Source organism: Vanessa cardui, chromosome 5 (assembly GCF_905220365.1).
Source record: "Vanessa cardui chromosome 5, ilVanCard2.1, whole genome shotgun sequence".
Lineage (NCBI taxonomy): Eukaryota > Metazoa > Arthropoda > Insecta > Lepidoptera > Nymphalidae > Vanessa > Vanessa cardui.
In genome coordinates, this window is record NC_061127.1 from 10114017 (window position 1) to 10136806 (window position 22790).

At 30.6% G+C, this 22790-nt stretch overlaps 1 protein-coding gene across 1 annotated transcript in view; it reads left to right on the plus strand.

The window, feature by feature from the left end:
* Positions 1-1404: 1404 nt before the first annotated feature.
* The window catches only part of LOC124530075 (chaoptin-like), a 30778-nt gene continuing 9392 nt past the window's right edge, over positions 1405-22790 (plus strand). Inside the window, exon 1 of the mRNA XM_047104064.1 lies at positions 1405-1622. The gene's annotated coding sequence lies outside the window, so the exon portion shown is untranslated. The remainder of the gene's footprint in view (positions 1623-22790) is intronic.

A 22790-nucleotide genomic window follows, 5' to 3' on the forward strand; every position in this document is an offset into this window, starting at 1 on the left:
ATATATAAAGTTTTATATCAATTTTTTGATCCATAAATAGTAGTTGGTGCCTTCTGAATTAAGTCTCATAGACAATACTTCTATTAGACAGTAAAACGAATCATTAATAGTGATTAGTTAATAAAATACACACATACTTGATGCGAAGTCGCAAGTCTTGTTAAATTGTTACAGCATACCATGATACTTATACTATGTGACTATATTTATTGAAAAACCTAACAATATCAAGTCCATATTCAATTACTAACGACGGTAATTTTACCACTGGCTAGTCTTAGACGTCTCAAAAGCTCAATCTTTTCATATACGTTGTAAGGGGTAAAGAAAAGGTCATTGGACACCTATCACCTGACCTCCCTCCGCTACACATGCGGGCTCAGCTACTAGAAGAAACTGATAACATTTATTCCTCTTTGATTCTTGACACTTCAGATTTAAGGTTGTCCTAAAAACATTTATGATAGTAGGTTATGAAATGATGTATTGACAGTTTTCAATTGGCTGGCCCTACACCAACTACACAGGACATACTATAGTTGAGAATATTTATTCGGCAACAGAGGCACTCTCATAATCTAATGGAAAGGCAAATTCAACACGATCAAAAATATTTAGGAGCAGGATCGGTATCACATGCTTTTCAAGGCTCAAGAAAGTACTCCAACTTCCAGATTCTGGGCTGTTAGTGAGACATTCCATTGGAAAAAACTAATAGCTATACATCGGCCGGACTTGGGGTTTGAATCTACAACCATTACTTTAAATGTATGTAGTGACTAAGGTTACATTCATATTTAGATAAAAAAATTTAAGATTCTGTATCAGATTCAAAATTAAAATGTCATTCTATGAATGTATATTTAACTTTTATTTAGCTTTGTGCTATTTACATTGACTAAATACTTACGGTATAATATTTACATATAGTTGCGAATGGATAACGTGTATATAGTTTTATACATTTATACAACTTTTATACACGCTTTGGAAACCATACGAACTATACAAATTAAATATGAATATAAAAAATCATTATTGTATTTTATAAAGTCAAATAAGATGTTTGTTAAATTATTTTAAAGATTTAATAAAAAAAAAATTAACAAGATACCCGATTTTTTACGAAAAATTGATACCAAATTATAAAAATGTTGCTGAAATCACTAAGACTAAAAATAGGGTGTAAAGTATCGATACAACCACTGAAAATTTCAGTACTCATTAAAAATATACATAGTAGAGGTTTAGTAAATAAATATAAATAAAAAAAAGTATTCGTATAAAAAGCCTTTAAAGCTATGTAAATATAAGGCCAGTGAAACATTTCAGGTAGCTCAAAGGTGTAAGTTCAAAACGTGTGGGCTGCCCACCGGCGCGAGGCATTCAGTCCGATCCCGACTCTTGCGGAGAGAGGTTGTGTCGTGAGCTTCTTCGTCGTAGAACTATCGGGAATATACGGTCGACTTTAAAATGATCCTTCGTATGTTACTTTGGTCAGTGTATATAACGGAGAGTGACTAATGAAGTTTAGAGAAATATACGAAACAGTTTTCGTCTCACAAGTTGTGGATTTGTATTGTTGATTGTGATTATGAGATGTGATTGATTAGTAACATTTCGTAAGTATTTAATTTTATTTAATATAATTTAAAAATATATATATATTTCAATGCTTTAATCTGTTACAAAGGCGCAAGCCAGACTGAGTGGGTTACATTTAGCGTAGCCACAATTATTCAAAATTGGAATACTTTGTCATTTTGAAGGATAAGTGAGAAATTACTGATACAATAATATTTTAGTTCTCTTAATCAGATGCTGCGATGTTTGAAATGATTAATATTTATCACAGAACCAATATTTCTAGGCGACGGTGATTATTAAAGTGACCCATTTGTTCGTTTGTCTTCTGTTTTTTTTTTTTTTAATTAAAAGAGCAATAGCTGTAAATTAATTATGTTTCACTTCGTCCAAAATCAATTTTCATTTAGGTTTCCGACGTTTTTCGTGACGGTAACCGTTTCGAACAATATTTTAGATTAAACATGACCAATCCTTTTACGCGTATAACATGCAATTAATAGAGTATCCTTGTCAATATCAATCAACCGTTTTATTATGATTGATTCTATATTAGTTTACATATAATGTGATATAGTATTGTTGTATATTTCGGAGAATTTTAATATATTAGCAACGGATAGCTTGAAGCGTTTTCTTTTCATCACGGTATGTCATTAAATTTTCATCTTTATGAAAGAAGAAATGATCCAATGATCATTTCTTCTTTCATAAAGAACCAATGTTCTGAAATGTTATTCAATTAAATTGATATAATCGAAAGATGCAAATTTCAGCTCGGTGTTGTTATTTCATAATGTAGTTAATGGATATTTCAGAATGTATTAACAACAAAAGTACAGAAGATGCTTATATTCAGATAAATATTTTTTAGTAGTTGGTATTTATCTGAAACACAAAATGATCTCTAACTAATTATGTCAAGATTCTGTGATTGACTCCCAGACTTTCAAGCAGAATAAGATTCCTTATTGAGAAGTATTATATATACGTAATCTTATCATTGGAGTTATTTAAATCCTGTTCATGGATATTATTTTTATTAAGAAGTTAGTAAAAGGCTTAACGATAAACGAACATATAGAACTCCGATTTTTCAGACTTCCATGCCTTAAAAGAAAATATTCTTGTAATTTTATGTTATTTGGTAATGACATGATATTTTAAAGTACTTTGATCTTGACGGATTGATAATTATTTAAGAAATACTTAAATACAAAGAAAATCAGAGAAATTCTAGTAAATATATGGATATTTTTTGTGGGTATCTGAAAAATATCAGGGCGTTAAATATATTTCTTGGTGGTAGGGCTTTGTGCAAGCCCGTCTGGGTAGGTACCACCCACTCATCAGTTATTCTACCGCCAAACAACAGTACTCAGTATTGTTGTGTTCCGGTCTGAAGGGTGAGTTAGCCAGTGTAACTACAGGCACAAGGGACATAACATCTTAGTTCCCAAGGTTGGTGGCACATTGACGATGTAAGGAATAGTTAATAATTCTTACAGCGTTAATGTCTATGGGCGATGGTGACCACTTACCATCAGGTGGCCCATATGCTCGTCCGCCAACCTATACCATAAAAAAAAATAAAAAAAATAAAAAAAAAAATTCACTTGAGCAGTCACCGTGAATAGTAGCTATGTATGATTGATTTTTTTTGTTAGTTATTCAAATTATTCTTATATTATATTACGAAATGACACTCGCTGAGCATTCAAATTAAGAAAGTCCATTATCATTCCATAGTATAAAACAAAGTCACTTATCGCTGTCTGTCCCTATATACATAGGGATAGCTTAGATCCTTAAAATTACGCAACAAATTTTGATGCGTTTTTTAATAGATGATTGATGAGTGATTCAAGAGGAAAGTTTTTAACCGAATTCTGTAGTATATTTAGTATCAGTACTGCACCCATGTGAAGCCAGAGCGGGCGCTATTTAAAAAAACCTTTTTTTTTTAATAATTACTACCTACTTGACCTACCTTTGCACTGATAGTATTGAAGGCAAAGAATACGAAGAAAAAAACTCTAGTTTTTTGTGTTTAGATAAAGAGTCCAGGTGTATATAGAAGAACTCGAAAAATTTCTATCACAATCGAATGAATGTTTTGTGAAAGCTAGAGGACAATTAATCTACAAACTCAATTCTTATTTACGTATGTTGAGCATATTGTTGTATATTAAATGTATGACTTTTTGTTTATTTACACTTCATTCCATCAAATATAAACCTAATTTAAAAAGTTGTCATACTAAATAAACGCTTTAAAGCGCTTTACGTTTTTTCACATATACGTTAATATTCAATACCGCTTAATTAATTTGCACATCAAAAACTTGTACTATATAAATATTCGTATATATAACTGGATGTATTATTCGTTTGGAACGTCATGCATATAGTTCTTTTCTAAATTGAGAGTAATGATTCAGCATTTGAACCCGACTCTACTATCACTCAGGTTACTTGAAGAAAAATGTGTCCGAACTACTTGGTCTTAATGATTACCTAGTCGAATTAGAGTCTTATCAGGTTGCATGCTCTGAACTGGATCTAAATTAAGATCGGACCAATGAAAAAAAATATTGCGTTTGCTGTCGACAAATTCTCAGTAGCGGCAAGGAATCTGGGAGTTGTATATGCTAACACTCCCTTGATTTGAATAAAGGTAAAGCGTGATTTTTTTCCAGTCGTATTGTATTTCTCTCCTCATAGGGCTATACAAGCGAGCGCATTTGTACCCTATAATATGGAGGATAGCCTGTGCTAGTCAGTCTTCTTAGAAATTTGATCATGACTTCTATTAAACCTATTCGATTAAATGCTTTTATTCCTATCAAAGAAATATATTTACAAATTACTAAATTCATTAACAGACGGTTAATTTCCCTCTTCTGGGCTAAGCTAATATGTTCCAAAACTTCTCCTTATATGGAGGCATATAAGGAGAAGTTTTGGAACATATTCCACAACTCTGTTCCAATGTGGACTGGGAATATAGATGTGGCAGAATTTCGGTGAAATTAGACACATACAGATTTTCTTGCGATGTTTTCATTCAACGCCAAGGACGACATTAATTATAAACAAAAATTAAGCGCATGAATATTCAATGGTGCCTGCCTGGGTTTGAACCAACATTCATCGGTTAAGATCGCGTTCTAACCACGGGTCCATCACTTATCCTAAGAAGCGTGATAAACCGAAAGATATACTGAAACCATTCAAAAGTTACCTCAACATAAATCGAAGTTGTAACCTTAGATTAAAATCCGTACATTTTCTTGATTCGTTCAAGCGATAAAATACACATTTGTTTGAAAGCAATCAGTATTTCAAGGTATGTGGGAATCGTAAGTACATCAATCTAGCCTCGACAACATCTATTGTCTACTTTTCAATGATTGAAGATGTTCATTGTTTTGATTCCATTTGTTGAATAAAAACGATTTTTAATCTACGTTGAAAACTCAAGATTAAAAACTCTACGACTATCGATGAACGAAAATAATGATCATTTTTATCGTGTATTTTTTAATGATTTGGCTTCTATTATATCATTTAAAATAATCTTGGAATATTACCTGTTTTGGTATAATACTCACGGCTTCAATACGATCGAATAGAGAAATGAAATATTACAGCAGATAAACTTATAAATAGATCATATATTACCTAATTACATTGTGCAGTAACTTATTACATTCTTAAATTAATTACCTTGTGATAGAATCAAAATGTTGAAGAAATGTTCGTAAATGATAATTAGAAAAAACATAACAATAAAATTAAACAAATTAATTAGCACATTTTAGTGTCTTTGTTAAAACATAGAGGTGAAAAAAAAGCATTGTTGTTATCTTAGAAATAGAATGGAATTCATTTAAAATTAACTATAGGAAATTACATAATGATACAACATACAGACTTAATGTCAGCTTTAGCTCATTCCAATAGAAGAATTACGGACAAACAAATCTTAGATTTATATACTCCATACGATTTCCTGATAGCTGTGCTTTTGCACTACATGCTGTTTGATTGATAGGTATACCTCTATTAATAATACTGCAGTATTGCGTTTAATTACTTATGTATGACTTCTAAAGTTACGATAGTATCTTCGCCGATATTTAAACGATTTTTTTAAGAAGAAGAATCCATAGTAAGTACGACCTCCGTGTTCGAGTTTTGAGTACATCAGTTTTCATGGGTACGCCACTCCGAGGTCCCGGGTTCGATTCCCGGCCGAATCGATGTAGATAATTCATTAGTTTTCTATATTGTCTTGGGTCTGGGTTTTTGTGGTACCGTCGTTGCTTCTGATTTTCTATAACACGAGTGCTTTAGCTACTTATATTGGGATCAGAGTAATGTATGTGACGTTGTCTAATGTTTATTTATTTATTTAAGTACCTCAGATATATCAAGATATGTCAATTCAATGTCATAAGAGTTTATACTTGCTCGTCGTTTGATGGAAATAACCTTAAACAGCAATCACAGACAGTCAACTCAAAGACGTAAGAGATATCACCTTACTAATTGTAATTATGATTTACAAGTTTGAAAGTTGCTTTAATAGTTTGATATTATTTAAACTCATCGGATTAAACTACGTTAATTTTCTTAGTTATTATTTTGAAGAGCCAATGGTCCATTCAAAGTCAAAGTCAAAAATCATTATTCAAAATAGAAGTAATTACACTTTCTTATTGATAGTCAAAAGTCTACCACCGGTTCGGAATATAACACCTCAGACCTGAGAAGAACCGGCGAAAGAAACTCAGCGGGATCAATTTTTTTTAATATCATGTTGCATATTTATACAATAACAAACATATTGATTGATAGATAAACATTGAGGATTCGAATCCGGTAGAACATGACTGGGTTTTTCTATATTTCATTTGTTTTTTTTTATACATGTCATGCCAAAATTGTGAGTTAATCTGCCGACGAAATTCTTTCTCATTTATATTCAGCAATATTCTACTAGTACAGCGGAATAAGCTTTAAAGCCTTCTCGAAACAAGTCGAAGCCTTTGTCCAGCTGTGGGATATTTACATTGCTTTCAGTGTATTCAACGTAGAATATAAAGTAAAATAAATACATTCAACGTATGTAAGTAGGCTAGGTGGATGTTTGCTTTTTACATTTTATTTCACGTCTCGCCTCCGGCGATGGCGCTTTAAACTTGTACGGCCGTCGCAAATTACAACAGAAGAACAAAACAAACACGAATATCTTTGCAATATTAATTGAGCAACGGCAAAGGTTCTGTTATTTGTTTGAAATTGTCGTAATTACGAGCATCGCTGGGCAAAGACAGCGACATCCTTTATAAACAAAAGTTGTGTCATGAGCATGTTATGTAATTTTTAGTTTTTTTTTTTTTTTGTGATGAAAGAGCTCCGCACGCGTCTGCTTTTAGCTTGAATTTTTATAGCTTGCGAGCGTCATTATGTTTTCTGTTTTTATTTTTCCGTGGTATAACGTTTACATAAGTTGTTATACATTATGCGCTCTCTAATTAACAATTTATTTTTAAAACCTTTTTAAATTCGTATGAATATTAATGCAGTATATCGTTAATATATTCAGGCTCTTAATTGTGCACTACTTACACTAACCATTTGAAACCATTTAATTGTATTACTGAAAACAAAAAAATATAATTATATCAAATATTTGTAAGCCTTTATTAAGTGATATAATTTTATTCAGGCCCATTAGCATACCATGCACTTATCGTATAATTATAACAAAAATGCCTTGTAATATTACATTTCTATCATCGGGGCCTTGGTAAGATAGCGTTAATACAGACACAAAAGAAGGAGAATTGGTTTCTAATGTTTTCACCCTCCCATCAACATTGGGAACGGTGTAAGAAATTACTAATGTTACTTTAAATTGCAATTTTCATGAGTGTTTGTGATTATTTACCAACAGGTGGCCATTTTACCAATCTACTTACCTATAATAAATTTCAATAAAAGCATACTTAACGGATATCAGTATTCATCAGTAAAATATTAACACCATATACAGTTGTTCTGAACAATTTTCAGTCACTAATGCCAACTTCATGGCCTACTACGCTGATAATAATGTAACTAAGACTAATAATTGTATGCGCGTAGATAGGCATATTTCTTATTCACTCGCACAATCCTATGAGACGGCAATCCGGGACGATAAGAGTGAGATCAGGCGCGGGATCAACGGCTTTAAGTGCTTTACGAGGCATGGCTGTGTGTGCCAACTTCCTAGCTCCAAAGCAGTCACTGTAAATATTTTGACAGAAAACTCGACTACTTTTTTTAACACAGATAATTTTCACCCATAAACTAGAGATAGATGCAAAGCCTTAGCCTTAGCCTTAGCCTAAGCCCGCACTCATATGACAGACACAAATGTCACGTGCTCCTCCATACATATTCATGGACTCGACAAGAGTGACGAAACGGTTACCGTGACAAAAGTTACCAGTGCGCGCTAGTTCTTATAGACTTATTAAATCGCAATTAGGTACAATACATATACAATATTCTATTTTCAAATTTTGATATGTGTATATTTATAGAGATATTCTATAAGAACTTTCGAACTTAACACGGAACAAATCATGAAATATGAGATAATAAAATATTAGTATCAAAATGTCTATTGAGAAATACGCCGAACTCTTTTTCACTTTTATTACAGAAGAGATTATTTAAAACGATAAAATAATTGATACATATCACAGTTTATACCAAAAGAAAAGAAAAACTAATATTAAAAGAGCTTTAGAAACTATGTGAGAAATAATTTGTACTGATAGTAGATAAATTACGCTGTCACAAACTTTTCAAAATTTAGAGACCTACAAATCTCTCAAGCTAAGTTTTCATGTATCTGTTAAAGTTAGCGAGTTTCGTTCGGAAAGCGTTTTGTCGACAATCCCGCTTACTACAATTGCATAATCTTATATATTAATAGCGATTCTTATCCCAGTGATTATGGGACTATAGTCATATAGAAGATAATGGGAATTTCAGCGGTAGATGTGGAAAAAATTAAAGAGGATTCTTGATTAAAATTTAGGAAATTGTTACTGTTTAACTAAAAATTAATTTTAGAGAGTGTTAAAAAGTTACTGGCCGGGTAGAGAATGGCGATAAGGCTGTATCATTACGTAGTATAAAACAAAGTCGCTTTTTCTGTTCCTATATCCTTATGTATGCTTAAATCTTTAAAGCTTCGCAACAGATTTTGATGCCAGCTATTTGAGAAGAAGGTACACATGGGCAATTTCGTAAAGAAACACTGATAATTATAGAAGTTTCTACTGTAATGTCATATCATTGCATCCGTGCGAAGCGGGGGCGGATCGCTAGTAAAAAAAAAGTACAACGTACGAATAGTTCTCGTCAGTTTACAATACATTAAGTCTTAACAAATTAAGTTGCGAAATTTCTAGAAGTCTTGTGATCGACTAGTCGCATATACATAAATATTAAGTATAATCGCATATAATATTCAGCATAATTATATACCACAACCAGCCATCCATTCGAGAATGTTAAAATCATGTAAATATTAATTAGGTACATTATTACTTTATTTATCAGTATGTTTTTTACATTATTTTCTCTCACAAGCATTTCATTTTAACCTTACTTCTCCCCTGTCTTTTCTGTTTTATTTTGTATACTAAATTAACATCGATTTGTAAATATGTATGTATATGTATTTATATAGTATATATAAATAAAATACGTAGTATATGTATTTTGTGTATTATATTTTTATGTACTATATTTTTATTTATGTAAGTATTTATATTTTCATATGTTTCTACATATTTTCTATACTACAGTTTGCACTATTTTGTCCGCTACATCACCACTATCACTCTCCTCCATAGGTTGACTGGAAGAAATCTCTTTTAGAGATAAGTCCACCTTTGCCTATACATATATTACTGTACCATCACTGTAACATATTTTAGTGCAATAAAGAATATATGTTTTAACATGTCATTGCTGAGAAATTTCAATACTGTAAATATTGGTTTGAGTAGTAATATCGGAAAATATTGATCAAAATAACCCAAGGCTTATAGATTCGTATAATTCTTACTTCAAGGTCAAAATCTCATTGCTACAATTATCCGCCCGCCCGTTTTAACGTGGACTTTCTATTTTCGTTACCCAGCATCAGGAAACAAAGATATATTATTGATAAAGACAATTTGGATTTATATTTAGGGTAACTTATGTATTTTTCTGAACTTAACGGGAGTATTGGCTATATATAACATGCATTTTACTAATCTGTAATAGGAACATATATATTGTGATTCTAGTTAGAATCACAATATGAATCTCCTCAATCTGTAAATGTTTTAATACCTACACTACGATCTTCTTATTTAGCCAACGTTAGGCATATGGCTTATGGAAGCAGATTTTTTATACCAAGCTGTTATTAGTGATTACATATATATATTCGAACCTATCTTCTTTATAGCTCTTTTTTATAATATAAGTCGTATCAAAATATGTACAGGTTTACAAAAAGTTATCGTAATAATCATAGGCGACTTCGTTTTCCTACAGATACTAATAGCAAAATGTACTATCCCGTCCAATCTTGAAACTGTAAAGTATCAAAATTGTTATAATTGTAAAATGATTTTCTGGTTTCGCTTTTTTTTATTCTTGCTCTAAATTTAACGACAAATAAAAATAAAGCTGAATTCGTTTTCGGTCCAGGTACGTTAAAATAATTTCTCACTTTTTTATCGTAAGCACTCCGTTTACGGTCGGGTTCATCCTTTAATTTATTCCCGCCTTGTTTATTTTAATACTTTTTTTTCTATCACAATTCTATGGATCTATATTTTTAATTAAGATATATTTAAAGAGTAAATAAAATTAATCTTGTGATTATAAATAATTATATAAAATCTTGAATATGCCTGAAATGTTTGTGATTATAATTAATAATTAAAAACAAATATATTTGATAAAAAATATATCTATACTTGGTACATTAAAAATGTACGTTTTCTTAATCTACGTAACAGAGTTTAATGCAGTTTTGAGTGATACTGAAATTGGTTTTGAGTTGTAACGAACACACACATATAACATGTACATGTAGTGTTATGTGTTCATCCTTATTATAAATAACGATGTGAGATTAAAATAAATTTTTATAAATAAAAAAAAACCGCCTTCAAAAATGAACTAAAAGAAAAAAATAATCAGTTACATCCATATCCAATTTACGATTTTTTAATCACCTCTCAAAGTCGGTGCCAAAATTGCTAATATAGGTACATAATACATAATACATACATACAAACCTAAATCTATTTATTGTATAGATGACACCATTAGACAAACCTTACTATCGATACAAATTAAATGATTTCAATATAGGAATTTATTTACTTTGTTGGCACCGACTTCAAAAGGTGATTAAAAAATCGTAAATTGGATATGGATGTAACTGATTATTTTTTTCTTTTAGTTCATTTTTGAAGGCGGTTTTTTTTTATTTATAAAAATTTATTTACTGCTTTTCAGTGTTGTTTTGTTATTTATAATTACAATTGGTAGTGTTTGTCATTCACTTTATTATACTCAGTACATTTCGGCTTTCGACTCTAAACATAACTCAACGCCGTTTCAATACGATGTGGACTGCAACTCAAATTAAGCGTTACCTAAGTTACAATAGCCTAATGCTAACTGCTCATCGCCAATTAGACAATACCATTTTTCCCGATGCAATACCGTTAATCATTGAGGAGTTCTCCTGGTAGTCCACCATCAGCTAGACTTCATCATAGGCATGTTTACTAACATCAATTGCTTGACGACTATCTTAAAGAAATAGAACTAAACCCGTGAAATAGTTACTTACTAATAGGTTCTGATTACCAGTTGTGGTCTTCATCATCAGTTCTACTTAATCAAATGTCACTTTTCGTGAGCATATGACCAAGGCACTTTGAATAAGACCGAAATCACTATAGGTGTGCCTATAAAATTTGAGGAGTTCCCTCGATTTCTCCAGGATCCCATCATCAGATCCTGATCTCCTGACAATGGGACCACCTGTAAAACATGCCCTTTCAAACAAAAAAAGAATTGTCAAAATCGGCCCAGCCATCATCGAGTAATTCGGTAACATACATAAAAAATAAAAAAAAAAAAAAAAAAAAAGGCCCCGACGAATTGAGAACCTCCTCCTTTTTTTGAAGTCGGTTAAAAATACATCAAAACGGGTTCGAAATTCAAAATTATTGAGTTAGCAGGCGAATTTATTAAAAAAAAATAACGCTTCTAAATTTAAATTATTTAAAATAAATCCTTTATACTGGCTGATAACTCATATCAACTAATAATAAATGATTGTTCAGACAACGCACACGACAAACCGATTTAGATGAATGATATTTGAGCATCGTAGTATCTCGTATCTACCGTTAAAATTAAAAAAGTTGTATCGCTTATAATTATGTGTAGAACATATGTCTTTTTTGTTATAAGATAGGTGATATTTGGGCCTTTTCAGTCCTTATCTGTTTACTTAAAACCAACTGCTAGCTCTCAAAGAGGAAAAAATGTTAAGAGAGAGATTGATAATAATAAGAAGATTGCTTAAAACCTGAAAAAAAAGAAAATTTAGATAGTAATTAATATGCTCCGGATGTGAAATCCCATGGCACAAAGCGCTTGTATTAATATAAGTCTACTTTAATGACTTCAATTATTATAACTTACAAACTTATATTTAAACTTAGAGGTAAATACATTGTACTTTTTAATAAATAATGAACTTTAATTAATGTTAAATGTTTCTTCTGAAAGACTTTCAAGTTGTAATTTACCGGTACTAAGTTTCGTTCAAGTAGAAAAGATGTTAAGTAGCAATACAAAAAGTGCAAAACTTTTATTAATAATGAATTTATAATTAGGTAACCTTTTAATTCTGCGGCATTATGCCTTTGATAGAGCAAGGAAAGGCAAACTTTGGTAATTTGCTTCCGGCACTTTTTGCTATTCTCAAAACAGAATGTATTGTTTTAACGAAACGTTTCTGGAATATTGAAACTAAGTCTTAATTAACAACAACAATACGTGATTAATATAGGACTATCTGTACCCGCAACTTCGTCCGCAAAAATTAACCAACTTCTTCCGCAAAAATTAACCAAAGTGTCAAATTAGTCTAGCTGTTACAGATTATTTTTTATGTGATATATGAGGCAAATGAGTAGGAAGTTTACCTGATAGCAAGTGAATACCACAGCCCATGGACATCTGCAATTCCGAGTGTATTGTAGGAGCTTACGTGTGTATTATCGGTCTTTGAGAAATATACAGAATCTCTTCTTGAAGGTTCTAAATTCATATCAGTTCCGAAAACTTACTGTTTGATTAAAGTATAATAGTCAGTAAAACAAAACTTTTGAATTATTTGAGAATAGTTTTTCCTAAATATGTAATTTCTATTTTCATAAACATATTTTGTTATATTCATTTTTCATAATTAATATTATACAATATATAAAACTTTTTTTGACAACAGACCACCGCTTATCCACAAAAATACAGCTTAATATGAATGTTACTGAACAATGTACTGTTTACTGTAATATTTGACACTTGAATGATTTAATATACCTTAATACGGGGGATTATCATCCGATCGGATTGCGTCGCATCATTAAACAAATGATCCGGAAAATAACGAAACAATTACAACATTAAAACGATATCAAATAAAACAACAGAAACTTAATCGGACGTCCGAAGAAATATATCCTTGTAGTAGAAATAAATTAAACTACGAATCACGTCTCTAGTTGACATCGATTAATCCTCGTAAGTTGTGTAGAGTGAGGATTTGAAGACGAATCCAATACTTAAACAAATACAGGGAAAAAAATAAAAATGTCTAATTTACTTCAATAAAATATAGTTACTTTCTTGAGACTTGTGATATTATAAGAATAAGAAATATTTATGTGTGATTCAGTCTTACAAATTTCATTGAAATAATGAAGACCCGTTGTTATTATTATATAACTACTAACTCATTAATTATTATATTTTTCGCTTGGTAGTCTATTGGCTACTCAGAAGTCTTTTGGATAATGTACAAAAAATTAAACAAGTTATTAATTTTCTTAAATGTTAAATTACAATAACTGTAAAAGCTTCAATGAAATAGAAAGTTTATTACAAAGAGTTTCTTAACCCACACATAACCATACACACACACTTACATACTCATTTTTCTGTTATATTTATTTATTCATGTCCGAATATCAGTTAGAAAGTATTGTTAATATTTATTTTGGATAAAATAATATATCAAATACTTTTAACGTTTATCGCCCTCTGCTTGCGTTTTACTCATTGGTAGGTGTGAGGTATAAAAAGTGGCCTATGTAAAAAAAACTCATCAATTCGGTTGAGTTGTTTGATCATAAAAGAGTGACAGATCGACAGTCAGACTTACTTTCGCATTTATAACAATAGTATAATTTTTTAAACTTATTGAGAAAGCGTTCGGTAATTGTTTTGTTGGTGCGCCAATGGCTCATTGGTTAGAATTTGCGAATTTTAACCAATGAAACTTGGATTTGTTGGAATAAAAATTCTATTCATGTGTACACTGCCAACCTGCATCAAAATGGAATTAGTTTCAAGTCTCCTCATCCAAAACGTGAGGAGTCTTTTTAGTTTAAAATTACATAGTTATTAAAATATATAATAATAAAATATAAAATAAATACGAGTTCATAATGTTATTCATATTATTATGAATATTGCATACACTCATAATTGATATGCATATGCGTCTATTCTTTAATACGTTTAGCTGTATTAAATTGTGACAACATGTATTTAATGTACTTAATAATAAATAAATAAAGCTCTTACAAGCAAAAACTGATAAATAGGTTTTGAAGCGGGCTACATGCATATTATGTGGCACAATTTCGTTGAAATTAGATTCATGCAGATTTCTTAACAATATTTTCCTTCACCGGTGAACACGAGATGAATTATAAACGCAAATTGAACCCGCAATCATCGACTAAGGGCTTACGCTTTCTAACCACTGGGCCGTCTCGGCTCTTGGCTCATAATAATATATATTATTTAACATACATTTTATATACCAGACATCATACAGTTGTACATCTATATCGAAATAAAGAGATCGAAGTGATAGCCATAACAGTACTGTCTCATTATAAAACTTCCACAACCGTTTTAAAGTTTAAATCGAAACACTCATGGCGCGCCGCTTTTGTTTCGAAGTTTAGATGCACGGTTTCATGTAATCCAAGTTATTACTGCGATTGCAGAACGTTAACTGAAGGAAGTTATGAGAATTGTAACTACCGAAACAGACGGATGATGGCCCCATTCAGGCAGTTTAACTTATACACCCAATGTTCACAGGTACTGGATAAGGCAGACGTTTTAATTGATTCGATTTTGAATTAATTTAACACGTAATTTTTTTTAACAAATGAATTATAAATATTTGCTATTTAGTAAGATATTGGTGTAGTCGCTAGTTATCATTTAACACATGATTTTTTTTAACAAATGAATTTCAAATAGGTATTTGTTATTTAGTTAGACGTTGTTTAGCTGATAGTTATGAAACCACAGATTCTGAGGTCTTAGGTTCAAACAATTTGGGCCATTACAAATTAAAAATTATTAATTATTTTTTGTCTAGGTGTTCTTAATGACCATTCGACCACTCATACAAAGAAACTGATAATTTTGAACAAATAAAATATTATGCTAGTCCGTTAATAAAATAACATATTTACATAAACACAGTAAAACGTTGCCGTTGATTGCATGGAAACCATACATTTTTTCCGAACAATAATTTTCGCTTTAATAATATAGGAAGAAATATAGCTATCCCTTAGTATTTCAAGTATACTCTCGGAACCAGCTGATAATCTGATTAGCAGTGACACTATTTTTTTACGAATTAGCCATTTTTCCATACGACTTTGTCACTCTGCAAACGTTTCTGAACTACAGAGGAGCGGTTGCTTAAAATCATTTTAATTTAGCATTTTGAATACGTAAAATTATCACTAATTGTTATCTTTGCATAATTATAGGAGAATTCGTATTGAAATATCATCATTACCTTAGTAAGAACCCTTTCTTTAACATTTTTTTAATAGAGCTTCGTACTTCGATATCGAAATCTATAATCAAAACTATAACCTATACCTACAAACTTGAAATTTGCCTGGTAGGTTCCTTATAGGGTGTAGATATACACTAATTTAACAAAACTTTTCCCCTAAGGGGGTAAAATAGTTGGAAGTTTGTATTTCATAATTTTCGCGTGGGTAGAGCCGTAGGTTCGGTTTATTATAAAATCGGATTTATCTAAAACACTACGTATGTTACCATACCAAAAAAAAAAACAAACATACCAGATGATATAAACAAAATAAGGCTAAACAATATATAAAAAAAAAACATTCAACAAAATAAAAATATATGTATATTACGGAATAAATTGGAGAGGTCCAGGAAATACATGAGCATTTACCAATTAGTGTAAAACTACACAGAATGCCTGAGAGCTCATATTAAGCTTCTGTTAGTGAGGCCGTTCTAAAGCTTAATTGAGCTTCGTGTTAGTTCATCTACTTTCTACGTAGTCGAAATTTAAGTACCCAGCACTTTCCCTCTCGTTTCTGTAATTAATAATTGTCTTATGATTGATTTATCACACCAGACAATCGATTTTTAATATTTGAAAAATGATATATGACGTTTAGTATCTATGCCAAAAAATACATTGACAGTAATGTTTTCTTTTATAATAGGCTATTTGACTGGTTTTTAAAATCCATTTTATATTATCAAGTAGAAGTTAAGGAACCCAGTAAAAGTTGTGTTTTTTTATTTCTAGTACATATTTGACGAAAAATATCATAATAAAAATTCCATATTTAAATAGCACGCAAAAACGTCGGGGTCGGTGACGTCACTTTCCTGTATTTTAATCTGTGATACATATAGTAGAAAAGCAGAGTTTACAAGGAAATGACTTCAACATAAGCCCGGCCAATCAGGAGCGTTTTGTGTCACCTGACAAACGTTTGAAAAATTGCATTTTTATTTATGGATTTTTGAATAAATTAAATATTATTTTCAATTTTCGTTAGTAAATAACCATTTTTAAACTCATAATATACACTTATTACAATAATTCACAATTTATTTTTCGCATTGTCATATAGCCTATTCTATTTATATATAGGTATTACAGAATAATTTTAAATATTTTCAACAGTACAAAGTAATCTACTATACAAAGAATTGATTGTGTAGAGTCAAAATCTACATTAAAATTATAAATGTGAAAGTAACTCTGTCTGTGTGTCTGTCACTCTTTCACGACGAAGCAAACTTGAACTCAAAAAAAGGACAACTACTTTTTGCCTAATACATGACAACCGACATCCTAAAACGCGAGCAAAGTCGCATGTGACTAGTACACTATAAAAATTTAAATGTAATAAAATTGTTATTCTCATGAAATAAGTGTTTCGTTCTATATTAATCTTGAATTAGCATCATCTGACATAAATACAAAATGTTATAATACCCTCGAGAGATGAAACGAATTCAAGGTAATCTAAAATAACAATAATAATTAGCCAAATATTTCAGTAAATACAACGGATAAACTCTATGAATGGTAAAAGTATGCTACGGTATAAATACCGTCTCAAATTCTGGGCATAGCCAATCAAATTATTTTATCCAGCCAAAAACAAGAATAAGTGAGTGCTGATTAAAATTCTTCGCAGGGAAAATTTAACCGAAACTTTATTCGAAAACTTTGATGATAATAAGCTTTAGAAATAATTAAATAGTAATTACATACATTCCATTCCACTTAACTAATTGTCCTTTATTTGTCAGTATACTGAAGTAGTACTTAGTAATTTCTGTCCATGTGTGGGGGCGTTTAGGCGTTCGATATTTTACGTTCATTTGTTCGAATTCATAGTAGATTTTTATTTTCTTACTATTTTAAGAGCCGAGATGGTCCAGTGGTTAGACCGTGTATAACGTGACTGATGATTGTGAGTTCAAACCCAGGCAAGCACCATTGAATTTTCATGTGCTTAATTTGTGTTTGTAATTCATCTCAAGTTTGTCGGTGAAGGAAAGCATTGAGAGGAAACCTGTATGTGTTTAATTTCAACAAAATTCTGCCACAAATTGAAACAACCCGCATTGAAGCAGCGTGGTGGAATATGCTCCTAACCTTCTCCTCCAAGGGAGAGGAGGCGTTAGCCCAGCAGTGGGACATTTACAGGCTGTTACCATACTACTATTAATACTATTTTAAACGCTAGAGTTACATATATTTTTTTTTAATATCGTTTAAATGTTTTAAGCATTTTGATTGACATTAATTAAATTACAAAAAAAAAATGTAACAAACATGAAAAATGGTAAATTACGAGTAATTTTTTTTGAATGCGGTTCGAACTTCTTTCTCATAACGACATTTAGAGGACCACCTAGGTGTCGAGTAGAAGTACCAGAAAGCTTGCCAAGCGTGATGGATACTGGAATTGACAACGGCTAATGTTTCGAAAAATAAGAATATTGATTTTTATCGATATAATAAAATAACTCCATTAGCTAACCTAATTGCTTATTTGAGGGTTGTAACCAATTTCATATTTTATTTCTGTCCCTTATTGACATAATCTGATTGTATTCTTTTTTTATAAAAATAAAATGAAACGATTTTGAAGATGGAGAAGGTAGACGGTAATTTGGCCGAAATCTGCTCGCGTAAAATTTTCCTGAAAGATAATTCATCGAAATATTGAAAATTCGTGAACAGTCCTTTGAGATAAATTTCCTATTTAGTTTGTTACAGAGATCGTTCATTGATGTGATCGTTTTCTTTATTAATGACGATGATGTGATCATTTCATTTACTGTGGTAGCTTCACTTAAATGTAAAATGACGATTCAAAAGTGCTTGTAAGAGCCTAGTTCAATAAAGTTTATTTTGATTTGATTTGATTTCAATAAATCGTTACCGTGCGAAGATAGGGAGAGTCGCTATATATTACTTATATACTAATCGTAAGAAATATTATTTGTACATCATTAGTAAAAGTAATCTAACTCATATTATTTCGTAATTTGTTCAATGAAATAATTTTAAAAAAATTAGGGAAAATTATTAAAAAAAAATTTACTACCACAAATTCTTACTGAAAATCTGTATATCAATGTATATTAAATGTAAGTGACAAGAATTTGCCGACTTCATGACACTTCGACTTTGGAGTAGTGTTGCAAAAGAGTATAAAACCTCGGCTTATTGCCTCTGGTAACATGACGCCTGGTGCATTTTTACCCAGAATTGCGATTCAACAGTGAACTGCTGCATGTACTATTGTCACCTTTCTACGCGGTCATGATTTGTTCTGTTACTATTTTAATTTTAAGTTTACGTTAATATATCTTACGTAAATAAACACTATATTTCATAGTTACTTCATATATTCGTTACATAATTTAAGATTTCAGAGATTTTGAAAATCATTTCTCTTAATTCAAGGTTTGCGATCCGTACAAAGAATGTTAAAACCTTGGCAGTGATGAATAAGAACTTAAGCTATTGTTAGCCCCTTTATACTAAACAATGGCTGAAATAAAGCTTCAATTAAAACCTACAAAAAAAATTAGAACTTTTTTTTTTATTAGAGTATTAATTACTTTCTATATCGCTCTTCTCTAGTGAGTTCAAGGCAATGCAAGATTATGTATTATTAATTACATAATTATTTTATATTTAGCACGCTAAATTCTTTCGATATTATATCAACCAGTTGAAAATATATTGATCTAGATAGAATAGATAAATATTAACGGATCTAGAAGAAGCCAGCCGTGCGCCGCCAGCTTCGCACGAATGCAACAACAAAAATAACAATAATATGTAAAAAATGCTCATGTTTAGCTTAATATACATATATGTATATATAATTATTAACAGTTTTGCCTTATTTATTTTAAACTTTTATTGTAATATAAATTTTAGTTTTCGTTTCTCATTTCGCAACCATACTTAGGAGACATGAGAAACTTGTAATATTATAGTATTTTTTACTTGTCAAGTAAACTTTTAGTTTTATAATATAAAGCGACATCAACGTAAGAACTTCAGGTATATATTAAATATCCAATTTAATGACAAAGATTTCTAGTGTATCCAAAGAACACATTCATAAAGTTACTATTCACGTCACAACAATCACACCAATAAAATCGGTTTTATACATCATATTACTTTTTGAACGTCTATGTAAATCATCAACTTCAATCATACCATTCGATTCGGTCGAAGTGTGATTTATTCTCAAATTATATTAACATAATAACATAATTCCCGCACACAAAACCGCAACGGGAAATGCTAGTTTATTGTAATCGATTTTTTTTATTATTGTGTAGGTTGGCGGACGAGCATATGGGCCACCTGATGATAAGTGGTCACCGTCACCCATAGACAGTGAAGCTGTAAGAAATATTAACTATTCCTTACATCGTCAATGTGCCGCCAACCTTGGGAACTAAGGTGTTATGTCCCTTGTGCCTGTAGTTAAACTGTCTCGACGACACAATGAAAGAGAAACAAACGGGACGAGACGATACGATAAAAGAGTAACTATTGAATTTCTTGTCGGTTATTTTTGGTAGATTCACTTTATGTATGTATTTTGTAAAATGTCCATTTGTCAAAACTGCTTGGAAATTCCTATTATTATTTTAAGTATATATAGATTTTTTTTCTCTAGCTGAGATGGTCTAGTGGTTAGAACGCGTGTATCTTAATCAATGATTTCGGGTTCAAACCCAAGCAAGCAGCACTATATATATGCTTAATTTATGTTTATAATTCATCTCGTGCTCGGCGGTGAAGGTAAACATCGTGAGGAAACCTGCATGTGTCTAATTTCATCGAAATTCTGCCACATGTGAATTCCACCAACTCGCATTGGAACAGAGTGGTGGATTACGTTCCAAACCCTCTCCTTAATGGAAGAGGCTTTATACCAGCAGTGGGTAATTTACAGGCTGTTACTTTACTTTGATATTTTTTGACGAGATTATTTTAGTTTCTTTCAGCTACGCTTGAAATCCGTTTTGTAACGCATTTGTAAATTATGATTAATAATTTACAAATGCGTGAATTATGACAATATCACGTAATGGATATTGAAAATATTAACAAATTACAATACTTGAATGATGAGTATATATATAACTAATATGTATAACTCCATAATGAACTAGCCATACACGCTCAAAGTCATGAATATATTATCATAATTTTACAATTCCAACACTACATTGCAACCAATCCAGAATAGTTACGTTAGATTGGAATAGTAGCAAATTGCTTTCATCAAACACATCTGTGATGAAACCTTAAAATTGATATGAAAATATATTTCAAAAATTAATTTTAAACATCATAAGGATCGTAACGTTCGTAATAAGTGTTTATATTTCTCTAGTGAGGTTCTTCGAGAACGTACAAAAGCATTTAAGACGAGTAAGTCGCGAAATATTGAAATTAAATAGCGGTGATCTACTTTTTTGCGTATATTTAAAGGATTCAAATATAATACAGTAATTTTAGTTGACCTTGCATATTATTTTACTGATAAATAAAAAAATTAACAAAAAGAAAAACCGACTTCAAACAAAACATTATTTTAAAACAAATAAATATGCATTAAAAAGTAATAAAAATAAGTAAAATGAAATGAAAAATATTACACTACTTAAAAGTCAATTTACGATAACATAACGTGGTTAAAGTTATTGTTATATTTGGAGCCTGCATTTCTATTTCTACGAATGTATTTGTTGTTACATTTTTGTATACATTTTAAATGTATGACTATAATAAAGCGTTGTTTACATTTTTTTTTTTACATTAAACGTTCAAGATGTATAAATATTGTCACATCCTGTTATAGAATATTGATTAGATATACCTCATTGTATTATGAGAAATAAATTATTTAAACCTATAAGTATTAACAGTATTCTTATTCTTATATCTCGAAAGAAGGGCAATCCGACAAAATAGAAGAGATCAATTAGATTTCATAATTATCTTCATTCAATTTTATTTAAGATTTAAACAAGAATATTCATAATTCATATAAATTTCATACTTAATATAAATATTGATGATGATTTTATTTTAGATAACATTTTAAAAATAAAAGATTCCTTATAAAAATACTCCGTAATAATCCGTTGCGCCAAAATGTTCACATTAAAAGCAAAAATACCTAATATTTGGTCTTGAATACTGAAGCTAATATCCAATATTGGGTAGCGAATGCTATTGATGTAGAGTCTAGAAACCATTTCATATTGAAGCTGCGATTGCCAGCGGCTAGATTCATCTTATATAATTTGAAGTGAGAGAGTATTTTCAACCGTTGGGGAGAATTGAAAAAATATTTCGTATTAATTAATATTTACAACTATATTGAAAATTCTTCTTTATTTAATGAATAATTATTGATATTCTTTGTTAAAGTCAGTTTAGTCTTAGTAATTTATTTACTTGGGAATATAAATATTCTAATGTAAAGACACGAATTATTTGAGGAACAAAATAGTTATAGTACCATTTTTGAAATTGGAACGCTCGAGTTTTATTTATACGTATAATAAAATTGGAGTGTCTGTTTGTAATATGAAAGTAGCTCTTTTTTACTCTGTGCATATTTATATGTATACACGGTACATACACCAAAATAACATGTTTTTAAATTTTTCTCTGTCTGTGTGTCTGTTTGTTCCGGCTAATCTCTGGAACGGCTGGACTGATATTGACGGGACTTTCACTGGCAGATAATTGATATAACAAAGAGTTACTTAGGCTACAATTATATATTTTTTTGTTAAATTCAAACGCGTACAAGGTCGCGGGCACAGCTAGTATTTCATATTAATACTAAGATCAATATTTAATACTTTTCATATTTACTAATTAAATAAGATTTTAATCTTATGTATACATATTATATATGTGTGTAATAGCGGCGTTTTCATTA